This window comes from Talpa occidentalis, unplaced genomic scaffold (genome assembly GCF_014898055.3).
Source record: "Talpa occidentalis isolate TD23 unplaced genomic scaffold, MPIMG_talOcc4v2.1 talOcc4.3, whole genome shotgun sequence".
NCBI classification, from domain to species: domain Eukaryota; kingdom Metazoa; phylum Chordata; class Mammalia; order Eulipotyphla; family Talpidae; genus Talpa; species Talpa occidentalis.
The window spans coordinates 150,103,564-150,123,992 of NW_023603184.1; the positions used below are offsets into that span (position 1 = coordinate 150,103,564).

At 53.3% G+C, this 20,429-nt stretch overlaps 1 long non-coding RNA gene across 2 annotated transcripts; it reads right to left on the reverse strand.

Annotated features, from left to right (window-relative positions):
• Positions 1-453: 453 nt before the first annotated feature.
• On the reverse strand, positions 454-20,149 carry LOC119254899 (uncharacterized). Of its 2 annotated transcripts, XR_008553689.1 has the most exons (4): positions 19,858-20,149; positions 8,158-8,349; positions 4,351-4,472; positions 454-2,416 (listed from the first exon to the last, which is right to left on the reverse strand). It is a non-coding gene; the product is annotated as an uncharacterized LOC119254899 (long non-coding RNA). The 2 variants fall into 2 exon arrangements; XR_005127414.2 differs by lacking the exon at positions 4,351-4,472.
• Between the last annotated feature and the right edge of the window lie 280 nt (positions 20,150-20,429).

Sequence of the window (20,429 nt, forward strand, 5' to 3'; positions counted from 1 at the left end):
ATCCAGGTTCAATTCGCTGGCTAACGTCCTTTAAGAAGTGAGACATTCCAACAGCTTCGTCTTGCCCTTTGCATCGGAGGCCTCCTGGCCAACACTCAGGAGTGCAGGGGTGCAGCAGAGCAGGGTGCCATCACCCCAACCCAGGAGACAGACTTTCACCCCAGAGCTGCCCTTGAGCAGCTGGACACCCGCAGCACCTGCTTCCCTGCTAAGGGCACCTCTCCAGCTCCGTCCAGAAACCCTGCGTGACTGCCATGTGCAGCTGGGTCTGCTAGCAAACTGGTTGCCAGGATGGCTGGGGCTTCCGCAGCCCCTCCAGCTCGCCCTCGTCCCTGCAGGTCCTGGCTCTGACTGTGCTGCCCCTCACTGGAGCTGGCACTGAGGACAGAGGCACACCCAGCAGGGACCCCTCTTGCTGGACCCTGGTGCTAACTCACCCTCGGCCACAGCCCATTCCTCAGTGGTCACCTGCCAGGAGTGGGATGCAGTGGGTCCAGTGGGAAGATTCACCAGCCACGCTTCCAAGAACAGGCAGCCTTTGCAGGTGGGAGCTCCAGGCAGTTGGGCCCAGTTGGACCGGGCTCCTGAGTCCTGTTGTCACTTTGTCTCCAGCAAGGGCCTGGCATGCTGGGCGCTGGACAAACATTCTTTGAAGAAAGCCTGGATGCATGCTTCAGAACATGGAAGTAGGAGCGGGCAGGGGGAGGTCCTAGAGCTAATTTAGAAGAAGCACTTGCCTTCGGAGCTTACACTTAAGGTAGCGTAGCAAATTAATTGGCTAAAATGAGCAAATGACAACAGCCACCCTGTTCCTTTGAGTTGAGGTGATGCCTTAATTCTAAATGTTGGGAAATATCTGCAAAGAAGGTGTTTGAGCTGAGCCTTACATTATGGATGGGAATTCTGACAGAGTGATGTGTGCTTTGCTCCTCCATCCCAGCCAGTGGCAGACATCATTAGCTGATCACTCAGCAGCAGTGACAGACATGAGTAATTGATGACAGCTCCCTTTCCTACTGAGCTTTGTAATCCTTCTCAACACTGGCTCCCAGGCTCACGTCCCCATGCATTTATTCACAGTCCTGTCCCTTTTCCAGACCAGCACCTGTCAGAATCCAAGCAATCCAGAAGGGGCTCAGTGCCCTCTCAGCCTTAGGCATCTTCTTCTCCTGGGTTTTGGTCTATACTCCGCATCAGCCCACACCCGGACACCTGTCCCTCTATGCCTCCAGCAGAGCAGAGAGAAGAGGGCGTCTCACACTGTCCATGTGACCAAGAGAGCAAGTCCACAGTGTCAATGTCGGGGCAGAACTACAGCCCTGGGGTCCTGGGGAAGGAGAAGGAGGGAAGGAGCCTATTAATCACTAGCTTTTTGGCTTACTTAGATCGGTGAGAGAGAGAATGTTTTAGCCAACAGGCCATTTGCAATGCCAGTACCTGAGCCAACTTGTGTGAGGACGCCACGTTGGTGCGTGTCCGACTGTGTCTCATAGACTTTGGCTGCTATTGTTAACTGCCCAAGGTACCCTCGTGGGCAGCCAGACCAGGCCTAAGATTAGAAATCCTTTGCGATTTGCTATTCAGTCTCTAAACAGCAGGTAGACATCAAATGGGCCATAACGATGATTTAAATACCACGAGATGCCTTTGTCCCTTCTGATTCCCCATTATACTCTTGTATTCTCAACCCAGAGTAACCGTTTGAAGTCCCTAACTTTCTTAACTTCAAAGTTTGCTCAGTGCCTGAGTAACAGGAGGCTCTTGGGGTAGAATAGTAAGTGGGTCTACTACGCGGGGTATAAATAGTGCACATCTGAGAACATCCGTCTTCAAAACCCTCGGCATTCACGGAGGCGGCTGCTGGAAGATTCCACCCTTGTGTGAGGCCCTATTATAAACATCAGAGTGGAGGAAACTTGGGGGGCGGGGGGAGTCTTGTTCATTCACGTGGGTTTTGTCAGTCTTCCTTCCACAATGCCTCCCACAGGCCGTCTGAAGTGCCCCGCAGTCCCTGGTGACCGCGCAGCCATCTCATCAAAGAGAGCTGGTTCTTCCCCCATTACTTTGTGGGGCTCATGATCCCAAATGCTCTCTCAAGGGCCCTCAGCCCCGGGGAGCTTATCAATACTCTCCATCGACACAGGACATCCAGTAGTGATCGGTGAGCTCTTGCTTTCCTTTTGAGGTGGAGAGTTTTCCATTCCGAAATCGAGGTGTGGTCACAGCCACGAAGGGGCCTCTCGCAGTGCCGGGCGCAGGCCACAGGCCTCATCTGCCTGGTCACCAAGCTCTGTGAGCGCCTATTTGCAGACACGCAAGCGGACTGCGGGCTCCGGCAGCTGCCCCCGGGTCAGTGTCCACCAACCGCTGGAGCCACAGGTTTTCCTCTTCAAATTCAGTCTCCTTTTCTTGTTTCCTGTAAACCAGACACACTCCTCAAGTGACATACACAGATACATCTATATTTCCATATTATATGTATTTATCAATAATATATATTTATATAATATACATAATATACTATATAATATGATAATATAATTATATATAATATAATAAGATTATATTATAGATAATATAATATCTATAAAATATATAATATAATATAATATGATATAATATAATATAATATAATATAATATAACAAATATAATTTCTCTAGTGTTTTAAAACCTTGGGCGGTCTCCACTACGCTCTATACTCAAGCAATTATTTCCTTCCTCGCGATGGGAGGCAGCCATAGTTTCGTCTCGCAGGTGGTAAACTCAGTCAGGCAGCATCAAATCCTTTCCCCCGTGTTCAGCCCGGGAAGGCTGCCTTGAGGAATAAAAGCCCCCTTCCTCGGTGTCCCCACAAGCACCCTCTGCCTTTCTACTGGTCCTCTCACGCCGCGGCTGTTCACGGTTTTGTCCCAGATGGTCTTGATTTGGGGGCCCTGCTCCCTGCATGTGAGCCCCGCAGCTCTGGAAATATTTGCCTTCGGTATTTTCCATCGCTCGGAGAACGTGATAGTGTTCACCTCAAACGGCGTTGCAGAATTTTCTTGCTCCTCAGGCGGTTCTGGAATTCGCAGCATGGTGGCGCGTAGCTGGCTGGGGCTGCGTGGTTTCTTCAGCTCTGCTGTCTGGAGGGACAAAGTGCTCTTGGTGCTGCAGGCCCGGGAAGGGCACCTTCCAGCACAGACAAGGGCGACTCACGAATGCATGTTTTTCCAGTTAATCTCTCTTCTGTGCCTGCACCTTCATGTCTGATTTCTGAAGGTTCTGCCAGCTGTCTTCAGTGGCGCCATCTTGATCCAGCCCATTGGGTCGGGGATGTCTCACTGCTCGCTCCCGCGGGCGGTCCCTGGACCCCGGCCCTCGCCACCCGGGCTCAGCCTGCCCCTGCCCGCCATCTTCCTGCCCCCCACCCTGCTTCACCCCGCCCCTTCCTGTAACGCCACTGCTCCCCAGCCACCTTCCCTTGGGTCATGTTAATTAATGTGCCCTAATCACCATGTTAATATTAATACATCATGTTAATCAGCAATACATCAATTGTGTGTCTTCTGAGGACATGCCCACATAACTAATCTTTAAAAAATTATGTTCATTTGAAATGGCACAGATTTTTCTTATTTAGCACTGATTTACGAATTGAGAGCGTAAAAGACAACAACAAATACCTTCCCGCGCTCATTCGCGGAAAGCAGGGGTCTCGCCTCGGGGTTGCATTTCACGTCGCATGAGAAGCGCATCCGCTGTCCTGTGAGAAGCCAGGAGAAGCTGCCGGGGCGCCGTCGTGTGAGTCGAGTGGACTTGGAGAAGCTCGGAGGCTTCCAGGCTGCAGGGAGCGGGGGCTCGAGCCGGGGATGGCTGTCAGGTCGCCCAAACACCAAACACCGGGGCGAGCAGCGAGCCACCAGAGACTCACAGGGTGGATTTTAATAACTTTCTTGGGAAATAATTTGATGTTCTCGTGAGCTTTGCCTGCTGCGAAGGGAGATGCCCCGGGACTCACCGCCGCCTCCTGGGAGGCGCTGGGCTCCGTCGGGGAGGGCCGCGGGGCCTGGCGTGCCCAGCACGGTTTTCACTTCTTCAAATCAGCTTCCACTGCGTCTCCCTCGTGTGGAATCAGGCCCCAAAAGGGAAGGAAGGCTAGTTCCGGATAACCGGGCTCTGAGTCTAGACTGACAGAAATAAAACTCCCGGACAAAGGAAAACTCTTGCAGGCCATGGCGCGCACAGGATAAATCACAGAACAGAAAATGTGAGGTTTTCGTGAGGGACAGTTTCTTGGGGGGATTCCTCTTGTGTCTGCTGAGAGCCAGAGCTCTCCCCGAGTCAGAGCTCGCCCCAAGTCAGAACTCACCCCGAGCCAGACAGCCAGGGCCGGGACTCCTGCTCCCGCGGGCGGCCTCCGCCGTGTTCATGTCTCCTGTGCCCTTCCCGTCACACCGCTGTGGGGAGCTTGAGACGTCTGGGAGCAGAGTTCTGAGCAAGAAATCAGAGAATCGTGTCTGAAGCCCGGAACTGACCGCACTGCCCTAAGGGCCCGGGACTCCAAAGCTTCCACCCGGTTCTGAGCTTGGGGAAAGCCTGACCCTCCACCAGCTGGAAAGACAAGACCACACCCAAAACCAGGCCTGCAGGAAATTAAGGATCCCTCTGGGGAGTGCCTCCTTGGGGTGCCTGGCCGGAGGGCCTTCACGCCCCCATTTTAATCACCCCATTGCATGCATGCTGCCCACCACTGCTGTAACAGGGTGGTCCCAGGAAAGGGGGAGGTTCCCTGCCCCACCCAAGGGAGGGTGGAGCTGAGCAGGGAGAGGAGAAGCTGCAGAGGAGACTGAGGAAGGAGCAGGATGGAGCCAGGAGACCTGGAGGAGGCGCATGGAGCCTAGAGACACGTGAAGAAACTGCGCTTGTCTTTTGGTCGTGGACTGGGTGACACAGATGTGGGTGAGACCCGTGGGGAGGTGACCATGGCAGCTTTTATCTTGATGTTGATTTTGCTCTTTTCCTTCCGGGCTTGTCCGGTTGTTTGTGACCCTTTTCTGTGGGTCCCACTGGAAGATGCTTTAGACTTGTGGCAGGCTTTGGGGTCTTGCTCTGGGCCAATCCCATATGGATGGACTTTCACCCACGAGGGGACGGGTCACTTTGGGTGCTTCATTTAGAAACTAGACTCTTTGCCTTACCTGTATTGTTTTTTAGTTTTATTAAAGTTTCTTCCCATTAAAGTCTCCTATGTTTTGTGTTGATGCGGCGGATGGCAGAACCCATGTAGAATAGGCAGGTTTGTGGGGTTTGGGCTGCCCCCTCCCTGCCCTATAACACTGCCAGGGGCTCCGCACGCTCTCCGGGTCCACCGCCCTGCGGGGCTGGCTGACTGGCGGCCCCCGGGGCCACACCACAGCGAGGTGTTTGAACAGGTGGGATGAGCCGCGCCAGCCTGAAAGCTGCTCGCCTATCTGCCCACCCAGGGGCGCGCAGCAGCGTGACGAAGCTGCCCGGCGGTTTGCTGTGGGTCGCTAGCTCCCCACCCACCCCCACCCCCTCCCCCCGCTCTGCTTTTGGAAAGGCAGGAGTCGGCGACAGCCTTTGGCCCAGGCACGTGTTCACGGAAGAGGAGGAGGCGGCCGGGGGTTGCCGAGGCATCAGCAGGTTTGATGTGAGCCTCTCGCAGGGCAGGGGAAGCTCCTGCCGCTTGGGTAGCAACTGCTCAGGTGCTTGTGTTACCGGGGAGCCAGCAGGCGGCAGAGCCCACGAGACTGTTGCTCGTCGGAGGGAAGAGAGAGGGGCCTTCCTGGGCTGCTTTTGTGACTATTTTAACCCGGGGGCTGGCCCAGGCCGAGGCGCACCCCGAGGCCGGCCCCGCACCGCGGCTGCGCTCTCAGGCCCCGGCACCAGAGCCGGCCCTGCTGTCCCGCAGCAGCTCCGCTGCCCCCTCGACCCCTCTCCACGGTGCCCGAATCCGACGTCCCTGGCTTCTGAGGATGGGGCCTCTGACAGCCCCGTTGACATGCGGCTCTGAGCAGAGAGCAGCGAGTCCCCTGCAGGCCGAGGAGAAGCTCTGTCCTGGCCCCGGTCTCCCCAGTAACTGCAGGAGAGGGTGCCCCACGCTGAGCCGCTGCTTCCCTGCTGGTCAGAGCAGTAATCATGCGCCCCCTTTCTGACCTGGAAGAATGGAGTCTGGGGGCTCATCCGACGGAAGTGTATCATAATCACGTCCTCTCCGTCTGAGAACCTCACCGCTGCTCCCCGTCAGGATGAGCCCCCCCTTCTCTCCCTGGCACCCCGGGTCCCTAAACGCAGGATAACTGCCCTGCCCCCTCCCCCCATCGTGCTTGAGTGCCCAGGCAAGTGCTCTTGTGTGTTACTGAGCTGACCTTTCCTGAGCCCCTGCCTGAGGCCGTTCCGGGGGCGCCCCAGCAGGCAGGAGCCCAGAGGGTGCAGGAGGGTTTGTGCCGCGACCACTTCTTCGAAGGGTAAGTGGGGCTTGTCTCGCTGGAGCTCACCCTCGTCCCGCCCTCCCTTGCTACGTCTCTTCTCTCTACCAATGGCGTTGGAGGGGGGGGGTGTGCGTGTGTGTGCGTGTGTGCGCGCGTGTGTGTGAGATCTACATACATGTGGATAGAAATATTTATCTTCTCCATACTGGAGGAGCCCCCCCCAGCTCCAGGCCGCCCACCTCCACTGGGGGGCTCCCGGCTCGGGCCCTCCCCGCCCACGGCCCGTCTGCTCAGGCTGCGGTAACCGCATCACAGAGGGAGCCGTCTACACCGCAGATACTGGTTCTCACATTTCTGGAAACTGCAAGTCTGAGGTGAGGGTCCCGGCAGGTAGGATTCAGGTCAGGCCCCCCTTCCTGGTCTCCGGGAGACCGCCTTCTCTCTGGGGAGGGGGTGTTCGCATGGCAAGGCAGAGCTTCGTCCTGTAAGGACCCCCGTTCTATGGGGTCAGTGCTCCCCCTTCTGACCCCTTATCCTCAACCACCTCCTTAAAGCTCCAACACAGTCACGTGAGGGGGGTGGGGTTCAGTGTAGGAATTTGGGGGGGACACAGTTCAGTCTATCCCACTCACCCACAACACACCAGGCATTGAGACCTCTCCAGGGTGAGTCAGACCACATGACCCTCAAATTCCAGCCAGCGGGGGCCCCCAAGGGCCCTTCCCTGGCCCCAGGTGTGCACCAACGGCCCCCCCATCCCTAGCAGGTGTGCGCGGAGCTCAGCCTCCTCCTGCACCTCCCGGGTCTCAGTCAGCATAGATGGGGGGACCTAGAGAGAGCTGCTGCCTCCCTCCTCCACGCCCCCTGCAGCGCCCCCCCCCTTCCTGCCGGACGCTGAGCCCCGCCCTGTGCACTGTCGCCTCTGAGCAGAGTCCTGTCTTCACCCCCGTGACGGTCGCATGCACCCTGGAAGCAACGCGCCAGATCATTGGCGTGAGGCTGCGCATCACTCTTGCTTCATTAAAGTACACGTCTGTGCAGAATAGATGCTAACACGGAGTGGATGGTAGAATCATAAGTGATTCTCGTTTTCTTTTTTGCTTCTCTGTATGGAACCGCCCCTCATCACCATGGACAAGTGTTTCCCTTATCATCACAGAAAAACACTGAAATGGTATTTTTCAAACTTGGAAAATGAAGCACACGGAAGACTGGCCTGCGTCGGGTGCTGTCACTCTAACCCGAGTAAGTTCCTTTAGAAGGAAAGTCGCTCTCCCGCATACCTGTGGTGGGCAAACCCTTTCATCACCGGGCTCGCCGGGCGGGCACAAACAGAGGGCGTGCCAGCCCTTTGCTCACCAGCGGCCGGCGTGCAAAAGGAAAGACCTTACAACACGAACAAAATTCACATCAGTGATGCTCATTAGGTGACAGATTGCGCTATTCTGCTAACATGAAATTGCCAGTTCTGGGTTTAATGGTGGAAAAATGTATGGGTGGCTTTTGCTCGCTTGTCATTGACCGGGTGTGTTGTACTGTTCACTTGATGGACCGTCATTTGGATCACCATAGTCTCGTCGTAATTCACCCTTCGGATTTTTTTCATGTATTCCCCTAGTCATTTTTAACTGCCGATCCATTATGTTGACAGACCCATCATTTAAAAAGTGTTTTCCAAAATGTAATAATGAAAAATCAAAACATGCCATTTAATGAACGCTTACCCTGGTCCGTCTCCTGCTTCATTTCCTGCTGAGTGACTGTCGCGATTTTTCTCGGTGGAGCGTGTGGAGTCAGGCCCCAGCGGACACGTGCTGGGAGGGGGCCGTGTCAGGACACCGGCCTCAGGTCCTCTCCACGCCAGGGGCGGGGCCCGATTCCCCCGCCAGGCTCTTCTGCCTGGCCTGCGACCTTCCCTGTGGAAGGAAAATAGAACTTCTCATTTGGGGGCCTGGCGGTGTTGCCTGAACAGCCTCTGCTCTCAGGCATTCAGCGCCGTGAAAAAGACTTCCCCTCAGCCACCCTCGTTTCTCAGCTCTGCCAAATAACTCAGGAAAGTGAGCTCTTTGTGAAAATGTTCCTGGCTACGGAGAAGTCTGGCCTTTATAACGAGTTCGAAAATTCCACTTGAGACAATGGCCAACAGACAGAGAAGCCGCCTGCCTCGTGTCACCTCAGGACACTGAGAGTCGAATGTGCCTCAAAATGACACAGCAAGAGTGATCTTCCAGACAGATTGCCTAGTTCTGGGCGATCTTTTAAAGGCACCATAACAATAAAACACTCGAGGAGAATCTGTGGGTAGCTATAAAATTTCCACAAAAATTTCACTTCTTCCTCATCACCACCCACAACCCCTTCCTCTCCCACCCTTGATCTTGGAGCCTGCGTGGTGTTGATTATGTCTGTTCATTTTTACAAGTATTTTTCTTGGTCAAATTGTTCACAGTGTAAATATGTGACATTTGTCTTTGTCCTTCTGACTTGCTTCACTGCACCTATCCCCTCCAGCACGCTCCGTTCTGCTGTAAGTGGCTGCATCTCATCTTTCTTTCTGGCTGCGTAGTACTCCCCAGCATGGATGTGCCACAGTGTCTTCACTGATCATCTGTCGATGGGCCTTACCTGCTTGCTTGTCCTGGCTGTTGGGAGTAGCACAGCAGTAACACGGCAGAGCACGTGGCTTTTGTGTTGTGGATGTTCTTTGGGTGGAGGACCAAGACCAGGATGCTGGAGGGTAAGATATTTCCAATTTTAGTGTTTTAAGGTAAATTCAAATGGCTTTCCATCGTGGCCGCACCAGGTTACACCCCCACCCTTCTTAACACGTGTGGTCCTCAAGGGTGTGAGGTGGTGCCTTGTCGTGGTGACCCCTGCATCTCTCTTATTGGAAGCAACAGTGGACGTTTCTTCTTTGGTCTATTGGCCTTCCAGATGTCCCTTTGGAGAATTGTCCACACAGATCTGCTGCCCACTTATTAGTTGGGGTGTTTGTTATTCTGTTGTTGCGCTGTGTGGGTTTTTATTTATCTTGGATATTCGTCCCTTGCAGGGTACACATGGTGTGAATATTTCCTCCCACTCAGTAGGATGTCTTCTTAATCTTACATTTTCTGTCACCTTGTGTACAGGATGCACCTCTGAGTTGCTGCCCAGCGCTGTGGGCCCTCGGGGTCCCTTAGCTTAGGATATGACTTGAAGCTCTGTCTTTGCCGTCACAGACCCGCCCTGTCTTTGGGTCCAGACTGCCCTCCCCTTGGAGGACATCATCACGCTGGAAGTAGGACCCGCCCTGTTCCAGAATGACCCCCTCATCCCCTGCACATCAGCCAGGACCCCACTTCCAAATAGGGGCCCATTCACAGGTTCCTTGTGGACATCAACGCTGAGGGAATGTTCTTCCAGACAGTAAAAATATCAATAAATAGTCCTGCTCACGCACAAGACACGGCTCCGCAGCTCTCTAGTCCCCGTATTTCACACTCCGCCGCGAAAGTTCCAAGAGGATGAATGTGAGGCCCAGCCCAGCTCAAGTCATAAAGCGCCTGTCCTGACTGGACAGCCAGCATTCTGGGCTCCTCTCCAGCCGCCACTCACTCCTCACCCAGTTAGCTGAGCACTGGATATTGACTTGCAAATACCTGGTGGGGGCAGGGCTTCCATAGTCATAAAACCCACTTCCTGTCCTTAAATCGCGCATTTTGGTTTAACAGCAACAAGGGGCCCCTCCCCAGGCGGCTCCAGGTCTTGCCCCACGTGCCCCGGGAAAGAGCCCTCCCAGCCTTGCATTTCAGGGCAGCAGAGACTCTGGCAAAGCAAGCCAGAAGGAGAGCAGAAAGCTGCTTCCTTTGGGACGTTGTTTTGCAAATGGAGCCTCTGGAAGCAAACCCCTGGCCTGGGACACTGGGGCGACACCTGGGGCCCCTCCGTGGGGAGAGGGAAGTCTTGCCCCCCTCACAGACAGCCGTGGCTGCTCAGGCTGAGCGCCCTCCTCTGCCGGGAGACTCCATCAAAGCCTGCTGCTCAGATGAAATTGGAGAAGGGGCAGCATGGAGGGAGCCCCGCTCGCCGTGAAGCCGGAACTCGCCCTGGGGAGGCGCGCCTTTGTGGGTTTGCTGGCCAGCTCACCTGCGTCGTGAATCACCCCCTGTTCTCCCGGAAGCTGGCTCAGTTGAAGATTTAATCACTTCATTCCCACCCTAGGCAATATCATCCACCAAAAAACTGGTTGAATGCTCCGATTATATTTTTCTTTACTTTGCATTAAAACAAATACATAACTAGAAAGTAAAAACATGGATCCATCAGCCATGCACAGTTTTCTCCAGCCTCACCCCTGGGATGCTGCCACCCCGAGATACACTGATTTTACACACGCTTGACAGTGCCGGGTTCAGTCTCCCCCCAGGGCCCTGCTGTGAGCACGGGCACTCACAGACGTCCATGGGGGCGCCTGTGGGGCTCCTGTGGGGGCCAAGCACCGTGCTGGGCTCCCAAGCCCACAGCCTCCGTCTGTCCACACGCCTGTGTCACCGGCCGCCTCTGAGTCACTCACACAGGCCTCCATGCACGTTCTCGTCCACGGTGGGTTTAGATACTTTCAATCCCTGTCCTTATTTCTAATTTTCCCATTAAAGATGGCAGAACACTCACTGCCAGAGGCTAATTTTCACATCGCTTCCTGGGCGAGTCCCCATCTCCTGGGGGAGCTGGCGAGGCACTGAGCACGGGCAGTTCCGGCCCTGCCACGCCCTGGAGCCCAGGGGCCGTGGCTCAGGATGCGAAGGCTGACCCGGGGCACGGGGTGAGCTCCTGTGCAGAACACCCTTTGGAAAAGCCACTGTCCCCCAAGCTGGGGGAGATGATGGCACAGGAGGAAGAGGAGGAATTCAAGTCTGCGTCCAAGACGAGGCTGAGACACTCCGGGGTGCCAGGGGAGAACCCCACCAGGTGACCCGTTGAAGAAGTTCATTGCTCCGTAACTCGCTCCATATGCATGGCGACCTGCAGGTCAGCGAGTTTCTTTGCACGAAATCTTTATTGCTACTTGCCCTTGGAAGGAACACTCTGGGGCGTTGTCAGTAGAACAAGGGATGACTGAGCCGCTCGGCTGGCCCTCTGGACCCAGCGCCCACCCGGATTCCCAGCCGCGCGGACAGACGGTTTCATCACACCCAGAACACGCCCCGGCTGCCCTGGGGGACGCCCTGCAAGTGGCCGAGCGTCCAGAGGACCGCTGACCCCGCGCTCCCGTCCCCATCCATCCCCCGGGCTGCAGGCGGGCAGTCAGTGAGTACAATAGTGTTTCAAAATATTTACTTTGCCCATGACATATCATTTACTCCACTGCGCTGCAGAGCGTCACCTGGGCGCTCCCTCTCGGTGGCTGCAATCACGCGATGTAAACACTCGGATTGTGTTTGGATGACCTCGTTTCTTTGAAGTTTGCAATATATTTTTAAATTTCCCTTTCACAAAGGAGCAGGAAATACAGTGCAAGTTAGAATCTCAGTCTCTGTCCAGGGGGAGTTAGGAATGTTTAATGACTTTAGATTTCACTGCTGCAAAGTCCACATTCTTCTCTGCTAGCAGCAGCGCCAAGAATGAAAATCACAGAGGCATCTTTGATGTCAAAGGAAAGTGCCTCGAATGGCAGGGAAGGAGGTCGTGGGTGTCACTTCCTGAGCAGAGAGGGGCGTGGCAGAAGCCGGGACGTGGCTGGAGGGTGCAGGCAGGCCTGGCCTGGGCAGGCCAGCACCCAGCGTTTATTTTATGAAATTCCAAGCAGCAGCCCTAACACAACAAGGCCCACAACACGCTTTGCTTTTCCTGGGGTGAGGTTAGTTCCGGCACGAGATATGAAAGAACCGACCTTCACGGGAGCGTCTAAACACCCAGCACAAACTACCTGTTGTTTTAAAAGAAAGAATCAAAGTAAGATTTGGGGCTCACTACCACCTCCCAAAGGCGTCGGCGGCGCGAGCCTGGTCTGTCAGCCGAGCACCTGGCGTTGAGGCTGATGGTCTGAAGCAGGCTGTGAGGACGCGGGCGACGAGGCTGGTGCGGTTGCAGGCCGCGTCGTGGACTGAGGGGCGCCAGGAAGAGCCCAGGCTCCTCAGCAGCCTCCTCCGGGTTCTCCGTCCTCACGCCCCCCACCCCGGGGCCGACTTTCCGGGAAGGAGGTCAGCCCCAGGAGAGGGGGTTCTTGGATCCCCTCTGTCTGGCCTACGTCACGCCCCCAGCCCCTCCTCTTGACTCGGGCGAGCACCAGGTGTGATTACCTGGCGGCAGCAGGAGCCGGCGGGAAGGAGGCACCGCCATGGCTGCCGGCACAGGTGAACGTTCTGGAAGACAGAGGGAAGAGCACAAGCAAGAACAGCAGCCGCGGCCCGGCCCCCTCTGGGCAGGCGACCGTGCGAGCAGCTGTCGACTGGCGCGAGGGCTGGTCTGACTCACAAAGCCAAGGTGAATGTCCCACGTTTCTGAGTCCTTCTCTGTCTGCTACATTTCAAAGCCCCAGAGAGGATTATGATGTTTACAGTTTTGTTCATAGAAAACTAAGTTCAAGCCCCTGGTTGCTGTTCTTAGGTGAGCTGACGCAGGCTCAGGCGGCTGCGGTCCTGCTGGGGTCTCCCCTACCCCGCCAACAACAAAGGAGGTGCCCCCCGAAATGCTTGCATGGCCCCCCACTAAGACAACCAATCCCAGCAAGTGCCCACTAAGAGGGGTGGGGGGGGGGCTCCCTGCCGTAGTTGGAATGATGTTTCTAGGAACTTCCAAGGGCAGCTTCTCACACATGACATTGGAGAAGCTATTTGGGGTGCGGGCTTGGTCGGGAGACCCACAAGAACATCAGGGAACATGCAAGGGGTAGTTCCTAAAGGAAGATAGGAAGGCTGGTACCAGAAGAAGAGGAGACACTGGCAAAGGCCGCACGTCCACCATGAGCACGATCCAAGGTGATGTCTAGATTATTCTGCCCCTTTCCAGAAGATTATCCCCTGAGGGTCACACTTGAGCCCAAGGACCCTTCCAAACAAGGAGAGAGGGGGACCGGACACCCCTGAATGAGGGGGGCAGGCACCCCGCCAAGCGCACCCACCCGCAGAGACGGGAGGCCAGGTGGGTGAGGGAGAGCAGCGCCGGCCGTGAGGAGCTGCGGCGTTGCTGCTCACTCTCCTCACACTTACTGAATAGTCCTCGCAGTTCTGTCTGAAGCTCTGACTTACTTTTGAGAAGATAAAAGCCATCAAAAGCCAGGGACTTGAAACAAATTTCAAGAGTCACCTTTACCATGTGGCCTTGGGGGTGTTTTGAAACCCTCTGTCGACTCACTAATTTCAGAGAGAGTGGCCTGGGCGCAGACACTGAGTCCTTCTTGTTAAGTGCAGCCGGCGCTGAGGGCGGGAGCCAGGTGCTTCTCTGCCCAAGAATTTGGCAAGGAAGGGAATACCCTGCGATTCACGTAAAGAGGGGGGCCGGCCTCCGTGCACACACGCAGGGGCTGTTTGCCTCCCCGGAGACACGCGGCCAGGCCTGCCCACGGTGACAGAGCCTGTGGCCAAATCCAAAGAGACTGAGCACGGAGCTGGGCCAGGGAGGGACCGTGTTTGTCCAGCGCTTTCCGGGAGTGAGGACACTACGGGGGGCAGGCAGGACAAGGACTGCCGGGGAGACGCCTGGGCCAGAGCGGGAGGGGCTCCCCTCGTGTCCACACGCCGCCCCGAGTCCACGCTGACTTTGCCGCCAGACTCTGACTCCGAGACCACTCCTCCTGAGCAGGGCCCCTGCTGGTAGTCTCTGAAAAAGGAATCTCACCTTCAGCAAACGCTTAAATTGGCTAATTTCATTCGCTCATGAGATCAACATTTATTCTAGCTCTCCTTGCACCAAGCGCTGTGCTGTCGTCTGATGGTGTCCACGATTTTATTGATACAACCCCAGGTCCCAGGAGCAGGTCTCCAAGCTGGGGACTCGTGCAGACACCAGGGCACGGGGCCACGTGGCTTCCAGAAGGGCCGGCCCGCCGAGCCCAAAGTTGGCCAGTGTCGGCGAGGAGGGTTGGATTCACCCAGGAGGTTTTGTGCGGGCTGAGTCTCACTCAACCCAACCTTTTGCAGGTAGAGGGTGGGGGAGGGCAGAGGAAAAAGGAAGAGGTCCTGGAGGCATGAGGAGATATTTGAGACATCTCCAGACCTAGAGCTTGAACTAGCAACTGGTGAGAAATGAGACTAGAAAATTCCGCAGGCAACAGAAGCTAACATGCAACAGCTTCGCAACCCAGGCTGTGGGAGGCCATGGCAGGGTCGGAGCAAGGAGGAAGAGCCGCAGGAAAGAGATCAGTGCAGTTAGGACGCAATCCATGCCTTAAGGTTATGCTTTATTGAAAGACATGAGACCCCCGAAGAAAGGACAGCTCTTGGCGCTTGTGACGGGGAAGTTTCAACACCACAAATAAGTCGTTTCTCCCACAGTTGGTGGCGTGACGCTGGTGGAAGTCCCCTGACTTTGCATCCTCGAAGGCAAGGAACTGGCCCCAGAATTCTGTTGGCTGAAGAACTAGGAAGAAGGTGGCGTGGAGCTGTTCTGTGCCACCTTGGCTGGCCGATAACCAGTGCCTGAGTCCACAGCCTTCCTGGCCATTCTGATGACAAGATGCTCTTCAGCAATAACCATCAGGAAACCATTTGAAAAAGGCAAAGGTCTCTCACCCAAAAGGCCTGGATGTTACACAGCACCCGGCCCACACGGTGAGGTCACTAGCAGAGACACAGAGAGAGCTCGTGGGCTTGGGGTTCTGCTTTCATTGGGGTCGAGGGTAGGGCCTAAGGGATCACTTTTAATCGGCGAATTTAAAATATAAAAATGAGAATTTAGAACATGGGAAGTGGAGGGAAAAGTGGCCCAAATGGGCAGCTATTGAAACAAACCAAAATCTCTAAAATGAAGAAGCGGGTGCGGGAAGGAGACCCGGCTCTTCGCCGGCCCTGTGGCTGGCAGGTGCTCGTCCGAGACAGCCCTCTTTGAAGCGATGTGTATTTGAAGTGCACGTGTATGAAATCAAAGCTCAAGTCAGGTATTTGCATTACAAAAGAGAAAACCTAACTGTCAGAACTTATACTACAAGGCTGAATTTGTTCCCCTCGAAATTCCCATGGTGGAGTCCCAAGCTCCAGTACCTCAGAATGTGACTATATTTGGAGGCAGGGGCTTACAGAGATAATTAACTGAAAATGAGGCCACTAAGGTGGCCCCGAATCCATGCTTGCTTGGTGTCCACACGAGACAGGCATTTGGACAGAGACAGCAGGGCCAGCGGGTTGCGCAGGGGCCCAAGGCGGGATGCCTCCAGCAGATTCCCCCTCTCAGCCCCTCTCAGAGGGAGCCAACCCTGCTCGCACCTTGATCTCAGACTTTAAGCCTCCAGAACTGTGAGAAAGTAAAACTCTGCTGTTTCAAGACTCACTTTGTGAAACTCGATTACGGCAGTGCTAAACTAGTGCAGAACCTTGTCCAACAGATACTAAAATTTAACACAGAGCTGTGTAATTTCAACATTCCACTAGGACCAAGAAACACAAATGGACCAATGCCACAAAACAAAACATCCAGATTCCGTAGAAAGTAAAAATGAAGATGTGAAAACACCAGTGCTGTAGCACCATGGCGACACAAGCAGCACTGAAGGCTCATGGGCCCGTGACCCAGCCAGTCCCTGCTCAGTGAAAATCACATCGCACGTGACAGTGTCGCACAAGAAGCCAGGAGAGGGAAACCGCCTGGATGCCTAGCGGTAGAGAAGTAGACCAGCAAATTCTGGCATCTTCACTTGATGGAATGGCTTTTCTATGTGAAACAGTCATGACACTAAATCCCAGCGTGATGTTGCCGATCAGTTCTTGTAAACTGTAACTTCAAGCAAAATGTGCAATGAAACCACCTTGACCGTACAATAATGGATGTAATCAAGAGTCATTTCCTACGGTGTATTTCTGGTCATTAAAAAAAAAAATCACCAAACTTCTGCATAGAGACCCAGATGCTTGTAATATAAAATAATAAATTGCACGTTTTCTTTCATTTTCCAACACGCTTATCCCAGGTCAGGGTCACGGCTGGCCAGAGCTCACCCCAGACGCTCCAAAAGGATCCAGCCCTGAATGAGACACAGCCAGGTGTGCACACACAGGCACACACGTGCATGTGAACACACACTCCATTGAGACCCAGCAGTGACCCTCACATGCACGTCTTTGGGATGTGGGAGGAAACCAGAGTCCCAGAGAAACCCCAGCAGACGAGGCGCACCGGCCCACCCCCACGGCCCGTGACCAGCCCGGAGTCCACTGTGTTTTCTCTTCAAGATTATAACCACTCAAGCGATGTTGAATGAAGCGCTGTTATTTGAGAGCTTGTCATATTTCCCCTTTGTTTTTTTTGAAAGATAATTTCACTGGGTAAAAAATTTAGTGCTGGTGATTATTTTTTCTTTCAGAAAATCAAATACGTTGCTCCAAGGTCTTCTCGCTGACAGTTTCGTATGAGAAAGTCACGTCCCTCCTCTCCTCCACGTTTCTGTTCCTCTCGGCAATTTTGTCCGGCTGCCTCTCAGATTTATCCTTATCATTGACTTTTGAGCAACTGTTATGTGTCTTGATGCTTTTCTGTATGTTTCTGGTTCTTGGGGTTCTCTGAGTCTCTTGGGTCTGTGGCTTCATCATTTTTTTCACATTTGAGGGAAATTTTTTTGGAAATTTCCAGTTTCCAAATTTGTGTTACATGACTACACATTTCTCATAAAAGTAATCGGACATTTATTCATACAACTAGTTTTCCTCCCAACACTTTGAAGATTCCAATTACATTGTATTAATCTCGGTGGGACCAATGCCCTGCTTTAAATACTCTTGTAAATGAAATCTTGTCTTCTTTTATATCTGTTCTTTTTTATGCTGTTCCATTGCTTCTGCCCTGCTCATTTTTTAAAGTATTTTTCTGTGCGTGTATGTTTCACTTTGGGTTGTTGACATTACGGTGCTCAATGTAGTGCTAATTACTACCCACCAGTTAAGGTGAGGTCATTTGCATTTTCCAGCTAGATGACCAGTGAGGGAGGAAGCCCTCCGACCTGGCTGGTGGAAGCAGGCACTGCCCTCAGACTCCTTAGCAGCAGGCACTGGTACCTTTAGTGGCTCTTTTCCAGAACGGAAAGGTTTCCTTAAATGCATGTGTAATGACAATCCATGTTTCACAGGATCCCGGTCCTTCATGGCCTGACATCAGGTGTCTCGAAAACCATAATTTTAAGCATTTTGTCTGCTTTTTGGCTGTTTTAGGAAGAAGGGTAAATCCTAATCCCACGGTGCCACGATGGCTGTTTGAGCAAGTTCCTCATTTGACAGAAAGGAATATTGCAGCTTCTAAACATGAACTGCGTGAATATGTTTATACATATTAACATCAATCTTGAAATGTACCATTAAGTAAAAAAAAAATCAAATTTGTATAATACATATTGTATCTGAAACCATTTAAAAATATACAAAGTTGGTTATATGTTGGTTTAGGTTACTAAAAGTATAAATGTATAGCTAGAACCAAGAAGCAATAAAAAGGGGGACTTGAAATTTACCTGTAATATCCTATTTTTTAAAAAAGGACATGAATATGAAACAGATATCTGAAAATGTTAATATATTAGTATTACTTAAATCTGATGGCTAGCTAAAAGGATTTTTATTAATTAACTGTTTTTTCTGTTTGAATTATTTTGTAATTCAAAATACCTATCATTTAGGCCATTAGTTGTATCTGCTCAAGATTAGAGATTTAAATTTGCCTTTGGGGCTCACGGTCCTTTGCTTATGTCTGCATATTTAGAAAACTTATCTTCCTGGGGGAAAAAAGATTCTCTTCTAAGATGGAAAAATCCAAGTAAATATAGCTCTGGAGAAGTATTTGACCTCGATGATTAGGGATATTCTACAAGTGTCAGCAGAGCCCTAACTACAAATGCATCATTACAAAATATTTTTCTATGGAAAGGTTTATTTTTCTTTTTTGTAAATATCCATTTAGACTTAACCATGCACATAAATTATTGTTCAGGGAGGAGGGGGGGGGTGTGTTTGCAGCTTATGTCTGTGGGCACACATGTTTCCTGTTCGAGGATAGCAAGAATAGAGAACCACGGAGATCTGGAAAGATGCGTAGACATCCTCAGGATCATAAAAGATCCAGTGATTGCTCGGTATTTGTTATGGAATATTATTCAGCACCAGCCGACTCACACCCAGCCAGCGTGTGAGGGGCCTGCCAGGGCTGGCCCTGGGAGCCCTGAGAGGTTTCCTTGGAGAGATGGGGTGTCCCGTCATCATTCGTAGCAGGAAGGGGCCGATCTGGGGACAGCAGGGGAGGGAGACGGCAGCGTTTGTTTTGGTGGGACATTTCGACCGGGATTTGGGGGGCAGACAGCCCAGCGAATGGGCTTGAGGGGGTGATATGAGCTCAGGAAGAGACAGAAAGGAGCGCAGGAATGCAGAGAAGCTGCACAGGGCTGCCAGACGCCGGGTTGCTTAGCAAGACCAACAGCAGCTGGGCTGGGCAGACCCAATGCCGCTTGGGATCCGGCCACCTCGGGGGCCCCTGCTACTGTGGCAGCCAGACCAGCCGGCCGTGCCCAGAGATGCCATCAAAAGAACAGAGGGGAGATGTAACCTGGCCCCACCTGTCCTGCGGCCCCCCAAGTTTAGCAAAATGACCTGGGTCCTGGAAGAACAGGAGCGGAGAGATGGGTCCTCCGTGAGCAGGGCAAGCATAGGCGTGGTGGAAGAGTGCAGGCGCCAGATGAAACCCAGACGCCCAGGAAAATCTGAATTTCGGGTGAGCAACAAATACTTCCTTTTCGTACAGTTATGCCTCCTGCAATGTACGGCACAGAGTTATACAAAAACTTATTCACTGCTTATCTGACATTCGAATTTGACTGACTGTCTAGTCGTACATCTAGCAGCCCCGCCCGAGCCCACGCAGGACCATGAGGTGAGGTTCCGAGTACAATGCAGACCCTGGAGGAAGACCCCCGACGGCCAGGGCATCACAAAATGCTAAAGGTTGCAAGAAAAAATGAGAACCGGGGAGGGGAGTAGTTAAAGGGTTAATGCGCCGGAGTCTTCAACATCCTTTATGGGCGAGGTCAGGGCAGAGGGATGCCCGCAGATGTTGGACGGGGAAGCCCGGGACGAGGGTTGGGACAGGCTCTGCCCTCAGAATTCTCGATAATGAGCCATGGCCCTAATGGAAGTCTGAAACCAATTAGGGGCAGAAATACGCTTGGCCTCAAAATTCAATCAGAACGAGCAGTGTGAGGCGTCGGTTTTGAAGGATGTGGAGGAGCCAGCTTTGATAGGGCCCCTCCCACCTACCTGTCCTCTGGTGGAAACAGGCAGATCAGCCAGAAAGGGACTGGAGAAAAACACCATCACTTTCCCACTTCCTGGGAGTCCTGGGTGATGGCAACTGCTGCCCTCTGTTCTCGGACAGGAAATTGTGAGGACAGAGCTGCTAACCTGGGGTATTGGATTATCAGCAGGCTGAGCTTACGAGCCCCTACTTCCTAGAACCCTCCTTTGCCTGCTACCTAATCACACGTGCGCGCGCACACACAGGAGGCCGGGAGTTACTTGGAAAGGAGCCTCGCTCCTGCCCAGCCTGAACACTTGCGCCCCTCGTCACCATGGTGCAGGTGAACCCGGATCACAGTGGAGCAGCTAACTCCCAGCTGCTTCCATCATCAATAGCCAAAGTTCTGAGTGAAAGATGGGCCCAGGCACACTCACCGCGGGGCTGCGGGATGACCCTTTGGGGCAGCAGCTGGGACTGGACCAAGAAGAGAGAGCCGCGAAGGGAGTGTTCAGGAGGGGGCTACTTCCCTCTGAAAGCACCTCTTCTAAATATGTCTCCTAAGCGTTTCAACCCCAAACATGCAAGCGAAGGA